Genomic DNA, 21,652 nt, shown 5'->3' on the forward strand with positions numbered 1-21,652 from the left:
CTATGGGGTGTGACGGTGGGCACGACGTGAAACACAAGAGGTTTGGTTGAAATTCTGTTTAAGGAGAGATTAGATCCCAGGTCACTCGCCAACTGGAGTAGCTAAGAGGCTATCCCTCTCTACCCAAGTAGGTAGGAGACTTATTGTTGGAGAGCAGGACCTAGAGGGGCTGCAGTCATAGCAGAGAGTGGGGCAAAGTGCTGTTCTGAGAGTGAACATCGACATCTGAACCATGTGACTCTCTGCCCTCTTCCTCTGTCCTCACTTCCAGGAGGCTGACACCAGGTGTACAGTCCTCAGGCAGACTAGTAGATTCTGGAAAAGATGAATGGCCCCAACAAAAAGACATGCCTACAATGACAGGTGGCGCTTCTGGGGTCTGGGGAATGGAAAAAGAAATCCAGGTCCTTCCTGAATCATCTCATAATCCTACAGATCTCCAGCCTAAAGTCTACACATACATGGACAAGCCCCTCCCCTCATGGCCACAAAGAGCTTCAGTCAACCTTTCAATGTTTAGTGAACAGTGTACTCAGGGAATTCCCTGGGGCTCCAGTGGTTAGGACTCTGTGCTTTCACTGCTGAGGGTACGGGTTCAATCCCTGGGTACAGGTTTAATCCCTGGTCGGGGAACTAAGATCCTGCAAGCCTCGCGGCCAAAAACAAAAAAACAAAAAGTATACTCAGACGTTAGAGGAATGTTTTTAACGTGAAAAATAGAAATCAAAATAAATAAACAGCAAAATAACCAAACTCAGAAGAAAGAGAAAGGAAAACTAAAAGCAAAAAGTCTTAATAGCCTTGGAGAGAATGTATCCCCAAACCAAAAAGAGCCTGCTATTAAAAAGGAATGCTATTCACACTAGCCAAGATGTAGCAATAGAAGTAACCTAAATGTCCGTAGACAAATAAATGGATAAAGAGAATGTGTTGTATACTACATACAATGGAATATTTTTCAGCCTTAAAAGAGGAGGAAACCCTGTCACATGCTACAGTAGAAATGAAAATTGAGGACATTATGCTAAGAGAAATAAGCCAGTCACAGAAGGACAAATATTGCATGATTCCTCTTTCATGAGGTATGTAAAGTAGTCAAACTCATAGAAGCAGAAAGGAGAATGGTGGTTGCCAGGGCTGGAGGGAAGGGGAAATGAGAGGAGTTGCTGTTCAGTGGGCACAGAGTTTCAGGCATGCAAGATGAAAAAGTTGTACAGATTTGCTGTACAAGATATAGACGTGGCTAATAATGCTGTACTATACACTAAAATTGTTAAGAGGGTAGAGTTCATGTTTTGTGTTTTGTTTTTTTTTTTACTAAAATTTAAAAAAACAGGTAATTCCCTGGCGGTCCCATGGTTAGGACTCCGGGCTTTCACTGCCAAGGGCCTGGATTCGATCCCTGATCAGGGAACTAAGATCCCACAAGCCACACAGCACAGCCAAAATAAATAAATAAAATTTAAAAACAAACAAACAAGAAAACAAAGCAAAACTCTGCTCTGGTATATACCAGCTGTGTGACCTTAAGTTAGTTACTTTACCTTTCTGAACCTCCACTTCCTCATCATTGTGAAGTGGGGATAATAACTACCTTGCAGAGATGTTGAGAGGATTCATTGACAGAATGTACATAAAGCACTAAATCCAGCAGCAGAGGACCAAAAAGAGAGGAAAAAAGGAATGTTGGGAGAATGCTATAAGACTCATTGGCATTAAAAATATGATAGCAGAAACAAATAATGATGTAAGTGATGATTTAGTTATATGGAAAATAGCATTCAGAGGTGTTTTATAGCTCTGTTGAAGAATTTGTGATGATATAAAAACCAAGCTAGAAAAAGAAAAAGGCAATTAATATCTGGGAAAACAAGAAAACTGTATAGGAAAGGAAATGGAATTGTATTATATGTTTGCGTTGGCAGTGAAGGACAGTCTTGTGATAAAAATAATATAAACACTGAACATTCACTGAAAATGTGGTATCACTGAATTGCAAGGTTGCAAGCCGGGAGAGTGATGGCAGGGTAACAGAATGCTAAATCCTCATAATAGGAAGTCAATAATTACTGTATAAAATTGATAAATCAGGGAAGAGTGCTGTAAACATTACTTGGAATCACTGAGTGGGCCCCCAGCTTATAAGAAATAATTGGAAGAGTTGAGAGTGCTTTTTTTTTGTTGGGGAGCTAGGCTCAAGCTAGGAATTTGGGGAGAGCCATAGACTACTATTTTTTTTTTTTTTTTTTTTTTTGCGGTACGCAGGCCTCTCACTGTTGCGGCCTCTCCCGTTGCGGAGCACAGGCTCCGGACGTGCAGGCTCAGCGGCCATGGCTCACGGGCCCAGCCGCTCCGCGGCATGCGGGATCCTCCCGGACCGGGGCATGAACCCGTGTCCCCTGCATCGGCAGGTGGACTCTCAACCAATGCGCCACCAGGGAAGCCCTAGACTACTATTTTTATTATATGCTTTGTAGTATCATTTGACTTTTAAAACTATGTAAATGTCTGACTTTGGTGAAAGAAAGTTTACTAAAAGGAGGTAATACCAAGGAGGATGTGATTACCTTTATTTGGAATGTGCTCACTGTACTAGTCAGTTTGGACTGCATAACAAAATACCATAGACTGGGTGGCCTGAACAACAATTTATTTTCTCACAGTTCTGGAGCCTGAAAGTTGGAGATACAGGTGCCTGCATGGTTGGGTTCTGGTGAGGTCTCTCTTCCTCCCTTGTAGATGGCCACCTTCCCCCTGAGCCTTCACATTACCTCTTCTTTGCACATGCTCAGGGAGAAAGAGGGGGCAAGAGAGCAAGATCTTTGGTGTCTCTTCTTATGAGGGCACTAATCCCATCTGGAGGGCCCCACCCTCATGACCTCATCTAATCCTAATTACCTCCCAAAGGTCCCATCTCCAAATACCATCTATCTGGCATTAGGGCTTCAACATATGATTTTTTTTTTTGCGGTAAGTGGGCCTCTCACTGTTGTGGCCTCTCCCGTTGCGGAGCACAGGTTCCGGACACGCAGGCTCAGCGGCCATGGCTCATGGGCCCAGCCGCTCCGCGGCATGTGGAAGCCTCCCAGACCGGGGCACAAACCCGTGTCCCCTGCATCGGCAGGTGGACTCTCAACCACTGCGCCACCAGGGAAGCCCCAACATATGAATTTAGGGGGAACACAATTCAGCCCAAAGCACTCAATAAAGACTTCTTAAAGGGGGTAACATTTAGGCTGGTACAGAGGGTAGGCAAATAGGAAAGGGTGAGCTTTGTACACAGACATTTCATAGCATGTGGTATGGGTGCCTCTTTCCACTCACGGTGTTCTGCAGGAGAAATTTTCCTTAAGCACAAACCTATATATTCTCAGCCCCTTTTCCTCCCGACCTCTGGGGAGGTGCAGTCTCACCCTCTGGTTGACAGACCTGAACCACATCCTCTAGCTTAGCTTCACTCAGCAATAGGTATTTGTACCTTTATCTGCCACTTCTTTTATTTCTTAATTCTTCCATTTTCCAAATTGTTCCCAAAACGAGAAAGGAAGAGGAATGACACTTTGTGGGGGCCTCCCTAGAGACCTTGATAAGGTATTTGGGAACCTAAAAATAGTTCAGAATTGTTGGAACAAAGGCTGGGTAGGGAGTGCAGTGGAAAGAGGGAGTGCAGTAGGAGATGTTGCTGACCTGAGAGAGCAGCACGGATGGTGCACATGAAAGCCCCGCCAACAGCCAGGCTTCATTCACTTTGCACCTGGCTGAGGTGGGAAGGATGGATTGGAGGGGTTCTACTGCAGGTTAGGAAGTGACACAGAAATGCAGACAAGGAAGTCAGGACTTTGGGAGAGGATGTTGAGGGGAGGGGATGAATCTGAGTTTTAACTAAAAGTAGAATCAATAGAATTTGGTACTTAGTTGAGTGAGTGAGAGATTGGAGTTGAGAGTGACTCCTGGATTTCTGGTTCCAGTTTCATGGAAAGTATCTTTCTCCTCTCAGAGATCTCACTGCTCACCTGGATGACTCAATCCAACACAGCTGGGGGACCAGGTCCCCGGACACTAATCTGGAAAAAAGGTCTCTAGTCCCTGCTAACCCTCCCTCCCAGCCTAAATCCTTTGGCAATTCCACACCTTATATTGTACTCTCTAATCCTCACTTCTCCAATAGAGAGGTTAGAGAATCAGAAGACTTTAAAATATATATATTTTTTTATTTTAAAAAATATTTCAAACACAGAAAAGTTGCAGAAATTATAGTGTCTTCCCATATGTGCTTCACATTGAGTTACCAATTATCATCTCTCTAATTGTTATGATTATTACTGCTAAACTATTGATATATGAAAGGAAATTGCATGATTTTTGCCTCTTTATCCCTAAACATTTCAGCATATATCTCTTAAAAACAAGAACATTCTCTTCACAACCACAGTATAATGGTCAATTTTAGGCACTTTAACATTAATACAATATTATTATCTAACATATAGTCTATATTCAAATTTCACCAATTGCCCAATAATGTCTTCTGTGGCAACTTTCCCCCCAATCCAAGATCTAATTTAGGATTATGAATTACATTCAGTTGTCATGTCTTTTATTTCATTGAATCTGGAAAATTTTTGGAATTATTTTATCTTTGCCTTTTATGACATTGACAGCTTTGATGAACGCAGGCCAGTTGTTTTGTAGATTGTCCCCAATTTGGACTTGTCTGATGCTTCTGGATGATTGATTATACTCAGGTTATGCATTTTTGGCAGGATTACAACGTAAGCAATGCTGTGTCCTTCTCAGTGCATCACATCAGAAAACACACCAATGTGGGTGTGTTCCATGTTGGTGATGTTAATGTTGATCACTTAGTTAAGGTGGTGTCAGCCAAGTGTTTCCACTATAAAGTTACTATTTTTCCCTTTGCAATTAATAAGTTATCTCTGGGGAGAGACTTTAAGGCTTTCACTGATGATGCTTACCTGAATCAATTAGTACTATGATATTGCAAAATGTTGATTTTTGAACTCTGTCATCCATTCTACGTCTATTGGTTGGCTTTCTATTCTAAAGATGAGCCTTCCCCTCTTCCTCATTTGTTTATTTAATATAAATATGAGTAAATAAAATTTTTCATGGTTGAAATCCATCATTAACCTTATTTATTTTGATGCTCAAATTGTCATAGATTTGGACACTAGGAGTCCCTTCAAAATGTTTCCTGTATTCTTGCAACATACTGCCATCATTTTATGAGCATTTCTTACTTTCAAGAATAACACTATGCCCATCCCTGGAATCAACAATTTCTCCAGGAAGTCCTGGCTCCTTTTGGTGGGAAATGGTATTTAGAAGGCAAGATCTGTGTTTATTATTACTGAGGTGTCACTGCCCCTTCAGTGGTCAGAACCAGCAGTACCCACTAATCCCAATCCAACACCAACCACGAATCCCAATCCAAATAACCCTTTTGCTTCTCCCTCGTCCATATTTGTGTCTTCCTTCTCACATAGTGATAGTCCTGAATCCTCTGCCCAAATCAAAATATTTATATCTTTGCTGATTTCTACAATATCCACAAAATAATTTCAGAATTGCCACATCCTTACCTCTACCAACAACAAGCATACTGAGAGTTTAAGATTTTTTTGTCTTTATACTGAGGATGTATAGTTAAAATACTGCCTTCAAAAATTAATTGAATTAGTTTTTTATTTCTCTTCTGTGTGATTACATTACTCACTTGAAACCAGTCATTTGTTTCCATTTGAATTCAATTTTCCTCAACTCCCATCCTTGTCAGTTTAGTTAAGAATAACATTAATGGGCTTCCCTGGTGGTGCAGTGGTTGAGAGTCTGCCTGCCAATGCAGGGGATATGGGTTCCAGCCCTGGTCTGGGAAGATCCCACATGCCGTGGAGCAACAAAGCCCGTGAGCCACAACTACTGAGCCTGTGCATCTGGAGCCTGTGCTCCGCAACAAGAGAGGCCACGACAGTGAGAGGCCTGCGCACCGCGATGAAGAGTGGCCCCCACTCGCCGCAACTAGAGAAAGCCCGCGCACAGAAACGAAGACCCAACACAGGCAAAAATAAATAAATTAATTAATTTTAAAAAATAATAATAACATTAGTACATTTTCAAAATCAAAACTAGGTAAAACGTTATTCTCAGAGAAATGTTACTCCCTCCTATACCTTTTCTACTCCTTCCTACCTTTCTCTCAAAGGTAACCAATTTCACTAGTTTTTAATTATTTTTCCTATGTTTCATTTTGCAAAATACACACACATGTGCATGCATGCACATGTTTGCACACACACACATATACATTCTTATTTCTCCCTAGTAGGCAGAGTATCTTTATTCAACAACTATCTTGAACAATATCTGAGAGGTACTCTATGGACACAAGAGATCAAAGACAGGGTTGTGATCCTCAAAGACAAACAAAAAAATATACAGAAGAAAAAATAGAATGCAAGGCTTCACATGAGAGAACAGTTAAATTGGAGAAGAATTTAAGCATCTCTTCTGTCCATCTCTGGTCACCCCTTGATCGATAGTCATCCCTCTACTGCTTAAGTACCTCCAGAGAGGGTTAGGGAGGCAATAAAACATGGTGGTAAAAAAGCAAACACTCTGGGCTTCCCTGGTGGCGCAGTGGTTGAGAGTCTGCCTGCCAATGCAGGGGACGCGGGTTCGTGCCCCGGTCCTGGAGGATCCCACGTGCTGTGGAGCTGCTGGGGGCGTGAGCCACGGCCGCTGAGCCTGCGCGTCCAGAGCCTGTGCTCCGCAACGGGAGAGGCCACAACAGTGAGAGGCCCGCGTACCGCAAAAAAAAAAAAAAAAAAATCAAAGCGCTTTAATTGGATGGCTCAACCAGAAAAGGAAGTAATTCAGTGATTTACATGGCAGATTGCCATAGATAATGCTTTGTGAAGAATCCCCAAATTAAACCTTTTGCATTAGACAAACCACATTTAGAAAAAGTTTTAAATTATGGTAAAATATACATAACATTAAACTTTCCATTTTAACCTTTTTTTCTTTTTTTTTTTTTTTTTGCGGTACGCGGGCTTCTCACTGTTGTGGCCTCTCCCACTGCGGAGCACAGGCTCCGGACGCGCAGGCTCAGTGGCCTTGGCTCACGAGCCCGGCCGCTTCGCGGCATGTGATATCTTCCCAGATCGGGGCACGAACCTGTGTCCCCTGCATCGGCAGGCGGACTCTCAACCACTGTGCCACCAGGGAAGCCCCATTTTAACCATTTTTAAGGGTACAATTCAGTGACATTAAGTACATTCACAATGTTCTGCAACCATCACCACCATCCATTTCCAGAACGTTTTCATCATTCCAAACTGAAACTCCTCACCCATTAAACAATAACTCCTCATTTCCCTTCCCCCCAGCCCCTGAAAACCCCTGTTCTACTTTCTGCTATACGGATTTGACTATTCTAGATACCACATCTAAGTGGAATCAGAAAATATGTGTCCCTCTGTGTCTGGCTTATTTCACTTGGCATAATGTCTTCAAGGTTCATGTTGTAGCACGAGGAGCCACATGTTATAAAGACAAGTCAATGTCCCAAAGATGACTAGGCAGGAAAAAAAAATCCTTCCCACCTGATTTCAACCCTCCACCTGTACTTTGTTGACCAGTCTTACTGAGGCTTATTATTCACCTTAAGAGTACAGGGGTGGACTTTGATTTCCTTTGTGGCATTTTCATTACCTACTTCATCAATCGATGTTAAGAGAGGCCCTTCCTTTCACCATTTATTAAACTCCCTTATATTCCCATATACTCTGGGGTCAGGGAAAGGGCCGTGGACTTTATGTAACCTTGGGCAACTCGGCTAACGTCTGTGACCTTCAGTCATCAGTGAGATGGAGATAAGAAAAGTCATGACCTGACACAGTTGTGTGAGAATTGGAAGGCTACGTCAAGGTGCTTTCCAAACTGTAAAATACTGTGCAAATAACAAGTCAGGCTGATCAGAGGAGGTCCTTGTGGGGCACACGAGTAAACCACTGTCCTTCCACAAAAAGCCGCCCAGACTGTTTTTAAATACAATCTACCCTTTAGTCCAGCATAAGACAACAACTAGGATGGTTGTGGTGTCTGAGTTACATGAGATATTTTTCCTCCTGCAGTCTCACCGTTACCTTGAGGATCACAATATTGGCAACTCACTGAGTTATTAAATAAAGTGGATAATACTTAACAAAAAATACTGCCTTGCTCATTGCTCTGTGAGACTAACAGACAGTCAACTCTGGGTGACCTGCCGACGGCGAAAGGACTAGAATGGATAACTGTGCCCTCCGAGAAGCAGACTCTCATTTTGCCAATAGCTTCAGTCTTCCCCCCACTATCTGTCCAGAGTTGCTAAGGAGCGGCAAAATTGACTGTTCTCACCTCCTCGAGAAGCAAGGGCTCGCCTCTAGTGCAAGTGCTAATGGGCCCGGACTCTGTCTCAGCAGGAGGCTGAGGAGGAGAAGTAAGAGTCCTGAAGAGCCCACGCACTGTCACAGAGTATTCCAGAGCCAGCTATCAAAGGGGAACAACCATTCTCTCCCCAGCTTCTCCTGCTTGCTCAGAAGTCTCCAGATTCTGCTTTTTGCACCAGGGTCAACACAGGTATCTCACTGTGTCAACTCTCATGTCTTCAGCAAGCTCAGATCAGCCAGGGACTCAGCGACGTGATGTATTTGATCACAGGCCCCTCAGAGAATAGAGAGCACTGACCCCGGGAGCCCATCCCTGGACTGGATCTCCTTCACCACTTTCCATCCTCTTTCCCCAGCAGATGGGATAATAGCTGCTCTAGAAATGCTGAGCACATTGGACATGCATAGGATGAAGGAAACGTTAAAAACTTGATTTCAAACTGGGAAGTTTGGAGATGTCCACAAAAAGAGGTAGACTGACATCCATTGCTGCTCTGATGACTGTGTGCTGGTATGTATGTGGAAGCACTTTGAGAAAGACGTGAAAGGACGCACAGCAGGCTGGGATGGACTTTACCACAGGTGATGATGGGTCAGGTGGAGGTGGGGACCCAACTGTCAAAAGGCAGCTTCCTCCCAGTCTGCTTCATAATAAAAAGCATGGGGGGGCTTCCCTGGCGGCGCAGTGGTTGAGAGTCCGCCTGCCGATGCAGGGGACACGGGTTTGTGCCCCAGTCCGGGAAGATCCCACATGCCATGGAGCGGCTGGTCCCATGAGCCATGGCCGCTGGGTCTGCGCGTCCGGAGCCTGTGCTCCACAATGGGAGAGGCCACAACAGTGAGAGGCCCGCGTACTGCAAAAAAATAAAAATAAAATAAATAAAATAAATAAAATAATAAAAAGCATGGATAACTTTTGTATTAAAAAATTCAATAAAGTGAAAGAGAATAAACAAGGCTTTTCTTGTTGAACAACGGTTTTTCATATCCTGCAGAACACTTCATTTTACAGTGGAGATGAATCACTCCCAGTCTCCTGAGAGCCTAAACCACAAAATGTGGGTGTGTTTGCCCCTTCCTAGGTAAAAACAATGAATTTCAAAAGAAAATTGGTTATTTCATAACACCCCAAGGCCCTGGTTATCTAAGAAGAGGGTGTTGGAGATGGGAATCCTGAACGGCTTAGAAAGTAAAGTGATGTGTGGCCCGTGGTTATAGTTCCCGGTTGGCCTGGCCTGTCAGCCCAGAGGCATCACGAGGACACTGAGTTCACTGGCTCAATAACCCAGGCAGTTACTGATGCAGTTAAGTTGCTGTGGCCTTTTGCAGCCACTTTACAGCTGGAAGACACACTGGGAGCCAGCAACGACTTAAGCTTGGTTCACTCTGAGGAAGCAAAGTGCCCATTCTAAAGTTCTCCCTGCCTGGGGCTCCCTGTACCTGGAAGACACAGCCTCAGAACCTGCTATAAATTTAGCTATAAACTAAGCAGTGTGCACATATCCTTTGCCTTGAAACCCATCTCCTCTGGCCTGCTGGAATCTCATAGCCCATCTTACAATCTTTTCTATTACATGAGTTTCATGAAATTCTGCAGGGAGAAATAATGGTCAGAAAAGTAATCTTCGTAACAGAAATTTTTACGATTTAGGGAAGGAACTCATTAATATTGTTGGATGAAGCATCCCTTATTCAAGGATGACAACAAATGCAAACAGAATAAAATAAAACCTATGCCTTCTGTCACATGGCTCTAGAGAGTCCTGGGTCAAATTATGCCTCTTAGAGTAGAACAGCAACATCAGTTTTGTGCTATAACAGTCAGCCCTGTCTCCCAACAGCAACACCAAAGGAGTCCTGCCATAGATGTCAGATCAAGAAGATAAAGAATGAGGGACTTCCCTGGTGGTCCAGTGGCTGACTCCATGCTCCCAATGCAGGGGGCCTGGGTTTGATCCCTGGTCAGTGAACTAGATCCCACATGCCGCAACCAAGAGTTTGCATGCCACAACTACAGATCCTACATGCCGCAACTACAGATCCCACATGCTGCAACTAAAAATATCCCACATGCTGCAACAAAGATCCCACATGCTGCAACTAAGACCCCACACAGCCAAATAAATATATATATAACATATATGTATGTATGTGTATATATATATATATATATATATATATATATATATATATATATATATATATATATATATATATAAAGGATGAGAAAAGAAAAAGCAGAGACTCCAAGGACACAGAAGGAGGTTAAGTTGTATATAACAAGGGATTAAGTTGATATAACAGAAGACCCTTCCTGAGGGAAAAATTATCAACTGTGGACTGGACCCCTAAGAACCATTAGAGGCCCTCTTTTTCTTGGCAGTTAGATACCTCCTTCTTTTTCTATGCTGCTATAGATCACTCCTTCCCTGCAGAGATTAAAGACACTGGGGCTTTAAGGACTCTTCTTGTTTTGTTCCCTAAGACTTTCTCCCTTTCTGGCTTCCCAGAATTCATCTTCTATTTGTCATCAGTGATTTGAATACAGCCTTGGCTTCCTACACGGGGCAATGCATGCTCTGTCCTGCTCTGAAGATTTATGAAGGGATATAGATTACTCAGGGTTCCAAGAAGGTCTCATGATTTCTTTTATCTCCATCCACAGGGGTGAGTTACCAAGATGTAGTATATTCAAATTTATCATTCCCTTTCCAGCTTTTCCCCAAAATACATTTTTGCCCCTTGTAACCTGCTTGGCCTGACATCACATGTTGAATGAGTCAGAGCTGTCTCACTTAAACGCAGCTAACACTAAAATTGCGTTATCGATTTCTGATGCTCTCTTTACTTTTCCTTGGTGTTGGTTTGTAAAAGTTGGTTCAACTAATATTACTCTAAATATGTAATGCTGGCATTAGCCCTCTTTCCTCACTTGCCTTGCTTACCGTCATTTATTAGAGTCATTTTTACGTCAAAATATTTTTTCTTAAGATTTCAAATAATGGATTTTTCCATTCTAAAATAGTTCCAAATGTTATCTAGTCTTCCTCTTTTTTTTTTTTTTTGGTCATAACAGGACACATCTATGTTGATATGGTATATTCCTTCTGACATGCATAGGGTATTAGTAAACCAGTATTGATAACATACAGTATTGAGTATTGAAAACCTACTTGAAATCCTGGTTCCATTTCTTACTACCTGCATGAGTTTAGACAAGTTGTTCAGCTTCTTTCAGCCTCATTTATAAATTGTGTTTCCTCATTTATAAATTGAGCTCTTTGCCTTTATCACACAGGGTTTTGTGAAGCTCAAATGAGGTTATGTAGATAGAGGCGTTTTGTTAATATCGTTCCTACTACTCTCTGACACTACTACTCTCTGACACCCCTACTCAGCTCTCTTAAGTTGGAGACATAACCCAATAAGGGCAGAATGGTCATATGGAGGAGACCATGAGAAAGACCAGAAGGTGAAAGAGGCTATGATGTCTGCTTCTTTGTCTCCTGGCTAATGTCATCTCATCCTTCAAGACCGAGCCTAAAAAATCCCTCCTGCAAAGACACCCTTGAATTCTCCAGATAAACATGGACTTGCCTTTCTTTGTTCTCCAATAGTATCTACCATAAAATTCTCTCCAACTCTGTAACATAGGTGCCAGAAACCCACAACCCCTAGAAAATTCAAGTGTTAGGAAATTAACACCTTATTTGAAAATGTAGATTGAGTAGTGGAGGTTATAAGTGACTCTGTGACACTATTTATTACATTCACTAAAATAAAATAATAAAGGTGGCATCTTAATATTAATAACAGTCTGCATTAATAGTAAAGTACATTATATGATTAACATCCATTTAAGAGAAAAGTCTTTAAGCTTTCTCTTCCTCAGCTGTTTCAATGAAACATTTAAAAATGAAAATTTTACTTTCTCATAGATAGTATGCCCAATAAAAGGGATTCTCTTTTGTGTCTGCTTTGACACCCAAATGTTCAAAGCTTTTCTGATTTTATATCTTGGAGTTGTTGGCTCCTGACTTCTAGTTCTCACTAATTCAGAATAGCTTGGAGAGTTGAGAGGCTTGGCTGCACAGAACTATCTCAACTCCCCCACTCTTACACAGGCTAAAGTCTATGCTCTGTCCATGATAACTTCATGCACTTCCCTTCTGAGAGCCAACCTGGTAAACACCTCCACTGCTCTCTCTCCTGAGGGACTTTCCCTGTTTCTTTGCTCTCTCTCTCTCTCTCAACGTCGTGATAAAAATGTCTCCATTTCAACTCTGCCATTCACAATATCTCCCTTGTCTGCTCTCAGCCTCAAGCTCTATCCTCTCCACTTCCTGCATCTAATTACCTCAAATGGGAATGATTTAATTCATAGATATTGGAACTGGAATTCTAATCACCTCTTTAGCACCTGTCATTCCCACGGACGATGAGCTTCTTGAGGGTAGGGCATTTTCTTATGCACCATTTTGTCTTTTGCATCAAGTACAAACTCTGAGGCAAGTACAGACCCTTGATTCATGTTGATTGAGGGGACACATACTCGCCAAGAGACCACTTTTTTTGCCCTGGTCTACTTGTCAATTTCACTCAGATAAAGTAAACTTTCTTTAATGTCCTCTTCCCAATTATAATTTCAGTTTCTAAATTAGAAAGCTGTAAAAAAAAAAAAAAAAAGGAAAAGGAAAAAAAAGAGCTACAGAAGGGTAGGAGGAAAAGAAGGTAAAGGATATAAAGAACAGTTCTACCTAGTTCTAGGGGTAGGTGGAGAACCAGGTTGGCAGGGAGTCTTTGTAGAGCAGCCCAGGAGGTTGGGAAAGGCTTGGTACACTTCAGGGGAAAACTCCAGGAATGTGCCACATGTCTCCTGCTATCTGCTCTCACAGTGAGGACTGTCTGGGATTCTGACCCTCCTGCAGGCTGACCTAGCCATATTGGATACCTGGGATGTGGCCTGTATATGGGGTTGGAAGCCCAGGACCAGTGCATCTGCACAGATTGTTCTACCATATCCATCCCCGACCCTTCTTAAAGGTCCAGTCTTATAGCTTCTTACGAAGCCATTAATATAAGAGTTCACTCCGAGTACTGATTTACCCTCAGCTTGGGTACTATCCCGGACTGCCCAGTGCCAAGGTATGCACAGTTACAACCTCTCTGCTCAGCATGAATGCACTCTGGGGGTGGGAGCAGGCTGTCTTTATAGGAACTAAGCAATACTCTAATATTTTTTCTCTTGCACATGAAAAAGAGGAAAAAAGCTCAAAGAAGCCAAGTTTTCAGGACAGAGAAGCCAATGCCATTCCATCACTAGGAGCAGGCTGTGTTAGTACAGGGGTGATGTGCAGAGAGGGAAACAGATGTACTGAGACTCTTGGCACTGGGGACAATGGGTACCAAGCATTCAAAGAGAAATCACTTGTCGTCACTATCACAGGTTGTAAAAACTTCCCAGTTTACCAGTGCAAACTTGTGGATATTTTCACAACAGAATTAACACACAGAGTCATGTTAGTCAAAGGACCTAGAGAAAAATAATGTTCCACAGGTTACAGTTACTCCAAGACCATGCCAAAATACTGGATCTACTTTTTTTGAGAAGTCAACTCAGTGAAACAATTGGTTTGACTCTTTTAAAAAAAATTAATAGACTATTTTTATAGCAGTTTTAGGTTTACAGAAAAATTAAGCAGAAAGTAGAGTTCTCATATAACCCATTCCCCACTTCCCCACACACAGTTTCCCCCAAATTACTCTCATCTTGCATTAGTGGGATACGTTTGTTACAGTTGATGAGCCAACATTGATACATTGTTTATTATTATATATTTATATGTTTACTGTATAGGTATATACATATTTATTATATATTATATATTTATTAACTTTTATTATTACATTAATTAAGATCCACAGTTCACATTGATTCTCTCTTCGTATTGCACATTCTATGAGTTTGACAAATGTATGATATCATGTATCCACCATTACAGTATCTTACAGAATAGTTTCACTGCCCTAAATATCCACTGTGCTCCATCTATTCATCCCTCCCTCCCTCCCCGCCAGCCCCTGGCAACGATTGATTTTTTGCTGTCTTCATAATTTGCTTTTTTAAGAATGTCAATCATATAGTATGTAGACTTTTCAGAGAGTCGTTTTTCACTTAGCAATATTCATCTAAGTTTCCTCCATGTCTTTTCATGCCTTGATCACTCATTCCTTTTTACTGCTGAGTAATATTTCATTATATGGATGTATCACAGTTTGTTTATACACTTACCTATTGAAGGACATCTTGGTTGCTTCCAAGTTTTGGTAGTTACAAATAAAGCTGTTATAAACATCTGTGTGCAGGTTTTTGTGTGGACCTAGTTTTAAACTCCTTTGGGTAAACACTGAGGCGCTCTATTGCAGGACTGTATGGTAAGAGTATATTCAGTTTTGTAAGAAACTGCCAGCCTGTCTTCCAGAGTGGCTGTACCATTTTGCATTCCGCCAGCAATGAATGAGAGTTCTGTTGTTCCACATCTTTGCCAGTGTTTGTTGTTGTCAGTGTTTTGGATTTTAGCCATTCTGATAGGTGGGTAATGATATCTCATGATTTTTTTTTTTTTTTTTTGTGGTATGCGGGCCTCTCAGTGTTGTGGCCTCTCCCGTTGCGGAGCACAGGCTCCAGACGTGCAGGCTCAGCGGCCATGGCTCACGGGCCTAGTTGCTTCGTGGCATGTGGGATCCTCCCGGACCGGGGCATGAACCTGTGTCCCCTGCATCAGCAGGCAGACTCTCAACCACTGTGCCACCAGGAAAGCCCTCATGATTGTTTTAATTTGCAGTTCCCTTATGACATATGATGGTGAGCATCTTTTCATATGCTTATTTTCCATTTGTATATCTTCTTTGGTGAGATATCTGTTTGGATCTTTTACTCATTGACTCTTTTTCGTTTAATTGATATTTTAACTGAATGAGCTAACTGGCAGAATTGCCTAGATGTTGTCTCCTTATAAGTAGGGATTTTCAGCAACTGCAACAAATGATTGCTTTAGAATAGGGCACTAAAACCAGACCTGATCCATTCAGATATGTGGTTTTTGCTTTGTTTTTTGGTAATTGTAACACACCCCAAACTAGTTTTTCTAGAGGTAATCAAGAAACATTTCCTTTTCTTAGGGAACCCTCCTACACTGTTGGTAGGAATGCAAGTTGGTGCAGCCACCTTAGAAAACAGTATGGAGGTTCCTCAAAAAACTAAAAATAGAGTTGCCATATAATTCAGCAATCCCACTCCTGGGCATATATCCAGATAAAACTATAATTCAGGGCTTCCCTGGTGGCACAGTGGTTGAGAGTCCGCCTGCTGATGCAGGAGACACGGGTTCGTGCCCCGGTCCGGGAAGATCCCACATGCCGCAGAGCGGCTGGGCCCGTGAGCCATGGCTGCTGAGCCTGTGCGTCCGGAGCCTGTGCTCTGCAACAGGAGAGGCCACAACAGTGAGAGGCCTGCGTACCGAAAAAAAAAACAAAAACTATAATTCAAAAAGATACATGAACCCCTATGTTCATAGCAGCACTATTCACAATAGCCAAGACATGGAAGCAACTTAAGTGTCCATCAACAGATGAATGGATGAAGAAGATGTGGTACATATACACAATGGAATACTACACAGCCATAAAAAAGAATGAAATAATGCCATTTGCAGAAACATGGATGGACCTAGAGATTATCACTAAGTGAAATAAGTCAGAAAGAGAAAGACAAATACCATATGATATCACTTATATGTGGAATCTAAAATTTGACACAAATGAACCTATCTATGAGCAGAAACAGTCACAGACATAGAGAACAGACTTGTGATTGCCAGCAGGGAGAGGAGGTGAGGGAGGGATGGACTGGAAGTTTGGGGTTAGTAGATGTAAACTAGTATATATAGAATGAATAAACAACAAGGTCCTACTGTATAGCACAGGGAACTATATTCAACATCCTGTGATAAACCATAATGGAAAGGAATATAAAAAAGAATGTGTATATATATATATATATATATATATATATATATATATATATATATAACTGAATCACTTTGCTGTACAGCAGAAATTAACAAAACACTGTAAATCAACTATACTTCAATAAAAAAAGAAACTTCCTTTTCTCTTTTTTCTGACATTTTAAAATACCACTTTTTTTTCTCATTAATAAACTAATACATTTTATGAAAGAGAAGGAAAACTCAAACCATTTTTGAGCAATGAATGGAATTTTTACTTGCAATAACAAAGCATAAGCCAGGTTCTGTTCCAGCTATCAGAACAACCGGTTCACAAAACAAAGAGGGAAATCTTTATAGTTCAGGTTGTGTGTCCTCAGCAATACTGATGGGATACAGCTGGGTCATTTCGATAAAAGCTAGATGTTCCTGACCTTGAGGCTAACTCAGGATACAGAGAACTGTCCCCTTCTTGGCCTTCAGGAAAACTGTTATTTGAGACTTGTGCCTGAATGCAAGGTTTTCCATAATGTAAGCTCCCTCCATCACCTTTGTTAACACTTAGATAAGTATTTCCAAAATCTTCCAGAAACATTGATTTAATTCACATGCTTACCAGGCAGATAAACAGTACCTGCATCCTTATCCAAATAGTTTAATTGTTTAAAATCTTTGCTAATTTGACATATGAAAAATTGGCACCTTGTTTTAATTTTCATTTTTAATGACTATGTTGAACATTTTCCTTTCTTTCTCTCTCTCTCCCTCCCTCCACCTTTCTCCCTTCCTCCCTCCCTCCCCTCTCTTCCTTTCTTCCTTCTTTCTCTTTCTCTTTTTCCTTCCTTCCTTTCTTTTTCTTTTCCTTTCTTTCTCTCCCTCCCTCCCTCCCCCTTTCTCCCTTCCTTCCTCCCCACCCCTTCCTCCCTTTCTCTTTCTCTCTTCCTCTCTCTCTTTCTTTTCCTTCTTTGTTTCTCTTTCTTTCTTTCTTTCACCACTGGAATATTTCTTTAGAGAATTGCCCACGTAAGACCTTTGCCTATGACAGGTAGCTAGGGCTTTGTCTTTTGTGGCTTCCTGCAAGGGGAGAGGTGACCATAGCAGGTAGGGGGGTTGCTGGTGCATCACTGAGGTAGGATATAAATGATCTGCCAGAGAGAGCATCCTCCACACTGGAGTACCCTAGAGCAAGAAGGCGCCACCTTACAAGGGTCTACAAGGTCTACAAGGGTAGATTCATTATTTGGAGTGACTATAATCTGTGCCCCATAGACTTCGGACATCTGGCTTATATTTAGAGAATCCGCCATCTGATAATAAGTGCACACAGATAAAGTCTCTTTTGTTCCCAGTTTCTTATTTGCCCCCTTGCTCCAACCCTGGAGGCAAAGTGAGGCGGAAGGGAGGTGGCCTGTCAGGTGGGGAAATAGTGAAGAAGCCAGCTATGCTGTCTTGTACTACTGCAGGTTTCTGAGCTTGACTTAAGGATACAATTGGAAATGAAGACTGAAGTTTTGATTTTAGACAGAATTAGACTGTTCATATCTCAAAAGACCAGAAAAAAAAAAGGGATCTAGAGATTTCATCCAGGGATGGGAATGAATGGTCTAGCAGTGTGGCTATGGAAAGGCAGTAGAGGAAAGAAAATAAAATTGGTTTTTGTTTATACCCCACAGAATCCATGTATTAGTTTCCTTCAGCTGCTATAACATAGACATCCAAAACCAGGGTGTCGGCAGGCCCTGCCCACTGTGAAATCTCTGGTAGGGGGGGACCCTTCCTTGCCTCTTACAGCTCCTGGTGGTCCCAGAGGTTGGGACTACCTTGGCTTGTGGCAGCAGAATTCTGTTTTGTTTCCATCTTCACATGGAGTCTTCCCTCTGTGTTGGTATACCTCTGTGTCTTCACATGGTGTTCTCCCTGTGTTTCATGTCTAATTTCCCTCTTCTTATAAGGATGCAGTCATATCAGATTAAAGCCTATTCGAATGACCTAATCATAACTTGATTAAATCTGCAAAGACCCTATTACCAAATAAGGTCACATTCACAGGTACTGGGGAGTTAGGTCTTCAGTATATCTTTTTTTTTTTTTGGTGGGGGGACACAATTCAACCTACAATAGTCCCCACTGTCGATAAAGACTCCGGCTGTGCTGACTTCTGAAGCCATCTCCATGTGATGGTGCTTTGTTTTCTGCTCACGAAGGGGCTCACTGTTTCATTCTCCTTTCCTTTTGTCCTTCCTCTTGTCCTCTCAGGCTGTCCTCTGCCTGACTGTTCTCTGAGAGAGTAAACAGGGCAGAGACTACTCTGAGCAACTTTCAGTATCAAGTCCATCGCAGAGCTTCCTGTCCATGGGGCCCTAGTAAATGCATTTTGGTTGTGATATGTGTGTTTTATACATATCTCCCTAAAACTCTCATAGTTAATCAGGTAAGTGAGCATGGAAATGTCAGCCCGGAGGCAAGATCAGACACAATTTTAAAATTTCAGTCTATACTGCACAATATCATTCAGCAAACCTTAGGTTCTTACCATTGCAACAAAAAGAATAAAGTACCTAGGAATAAACCTACCTAAGGAGACAAAAGACCTGTATGCAGAAAATTATAAGACACGGATGAAAGAAATTAAAGATGATACAAATAGATGGAGAGATATACCATGTTCTTGGATTGGAAGAATCAACATTGTGAAAATGACTCTACTACCCAAAGCAATCTACAGATTCAATGCAATCCCCATCAAACTACCCCTGGCATTTTTCACAGAACTAGAACAAAAAATTTCACAATTTGTATGGAAACACAAAAGATCCTGAATAGCCAAAGCAATCTTGAGAACGAACAACAGAGCTGGAGGAATCAGGCTCCCTGACTTCAGACTATACTACAAAGCTACAGTAATCAAGACAGTATGGTACTGGCACAAAAACAGAAATATAGCTCAATGGAACAGGATAGAAAACCCAGAGATAAACCCACACACATATGGTCAACTTATCTGTGATAAAGAAGGCAGGAATGTACAGTGGAGAAAGGACAGCCTCTTCAATAAGTGGTGCTGGGAAAACTGGACAGGGACATGTAGAAGTATGAGATCAGATCACTCCCTAACACCATACACAAAAATAAGCTCAAAATGGATTAAAGACCTAAATGTAAGACCAGACACTATCAAACTCTTAGAGGAAAACATAGGCAGAACACTCTACGACATAAATCACAGCAAGATCCTTTTTGACCCACCTCCTAGAGAAATGGAAATAAAAACAAAAACAAACAAATGGGACCTAATGAAACTTCAGAGCTTTTGCACAGCAAAGGAAACCATAAACAAGACCAAAAGACAACCCTCAGAATGGGAGAAAATATTTGCAAATGAAGCAACTGACAAAGGATTAATCTCCAAAATTTACAAGCAGCTCATGCAGCTCAATAACAAAAAAACAAACAACCCAATCCAAAAATGGGCAGAAGACCTAAATAGACATTTCTCCAAAGAAGATATACAGACTGCCAACAAACACATGAAAGAATGCTCACCATCATTACTCATTAGAGAAATGCAAATCAAAACTACAATGAGATATCATCTCACACCAGTCAGAATGGCCATCATCAAAAAATCTAGAAACAATAAATGCTGGAGAGGGTGTGGAGAAAAGGGAACACTCTTGCACTGCTGGTGGGAATGTGAGTTGGTACAGCCACTATGGAGAACAGTATGGAGGTTCCTTAAAAAACTACAAATAGAACCCCCATATGACCCAGCAATCCCACTACTGGGCATATACCCTGAGAAAACCATAATTCAAAAAGAGTCATGTACAAAAATGTTCATTTCAGCTCTATTTACAATAGCCAGGACATGGAAACAACCTAAGTGTCCATCATCGGATGAATGGATAAAGAAGATGTGGCACATATATACAATGGAATATTACTCAGCCATAAAAAGAAACGAAATTGAGTTATTTGTAGTGAGGTGGATGGACCCAGAGTCTGTCATACAGAGTGAAGTAAGTCAGAAAGAGAAAGACAAATACCATATGCTAACACATATATATGGAATCTAAGAAAAAAAAAGTCATAAAGAACCTAGGGGTAAGATGGGAATAAAGACACAGACCTACTAGAGAATGGACTTGAGGATATGGGGAGGGGGAAGGGTAAGCTGTGACAAAGTGAGAGAGTGGCATGGACATATATACACTACCAAACGTAAAATAGCTAGTGGGAAGCAGCCGCATAGTACAGGGAGATCAGCTCAGTGCTTTGTGACCACCTAGAGGGGTGGAATAGGGAGGGTGGGAGGGAGGGAGACGCAAGAGGGAGGAGATATGGGAACATATGTATATATGTAACTGATTCACTTTGTTATAAAGCAGAAACTAACACACCATTGTAAAGCAATTATACTCCAATAAAGATGTAAAAAAATCATAAAAATATTTTTAAAGTAACATTTCCAAATGGCAGAGCCATTTTTCTGAGAAAAGAAAGGGAAATCTCCTCCCCCAAGAAAATCCTCTGACAGGGGTTTGAATGATGGGGAAAGGAAATTAGAGGTAAAGGGCCACTAAAAGCAAAGTCTCAGCACTTCTCTCCTGGGAACAGCGAGTAGATGGAGAAGGGCAGCCTCATCGTATGTGTGCTGGAACCAAACTGAGCTTCTTCCTCCAAAACTGGGAAGGTTGGGGAGGACACAGAAAATAAACCATTGAGGGCATGACCTGTGTGCAAAAATTAAAATTAGCAATCATCTGATTTTGTAATTTTATCACTGAAACACATCAAAAACTGTTACCAATGTTGGAATTTTAGAGATGATGAGTACTGAACCCAGACGCTGGAGTGAAAAGGGCGTGGAGAAGGAATTGCCTTGCTGAACTTAGAGAAAATGTTTATCTTCAGACAAGCATAATATCTTGCAGACTTCCCACAGCCTCCTGCATCAATTTCCAAGTTCATTTGCAGTTTTAAAAACTCTTCATTTATTCCCAGGTCCCATCCATCCATCTGTCCCTCTATTTATAAATCCACACATCAACAGTGTTTGGGTTTAAATATTGGCTCTACCTCTGAGTGACCTTAGACAAGTAAAATAATCTCCTTGTGCCTCAGTTTCCTCATCTGTAATGTGGAACTATACTTATATGGATCTTATAGGGTTTTGTGAGTATTACGTCA

Source organism: Mesoplodon bidens (assembly GCF_964165515.1).
Source record: "Mesoplodon bidens genome assembly, chromosome: 12".
Lineage (NCBI taxonomy): Eukaryota > Metazoa > Chordata > Mammalia > Artiodactyla > Ziphiidae > Mesoplodon > Mesoplodon bidens.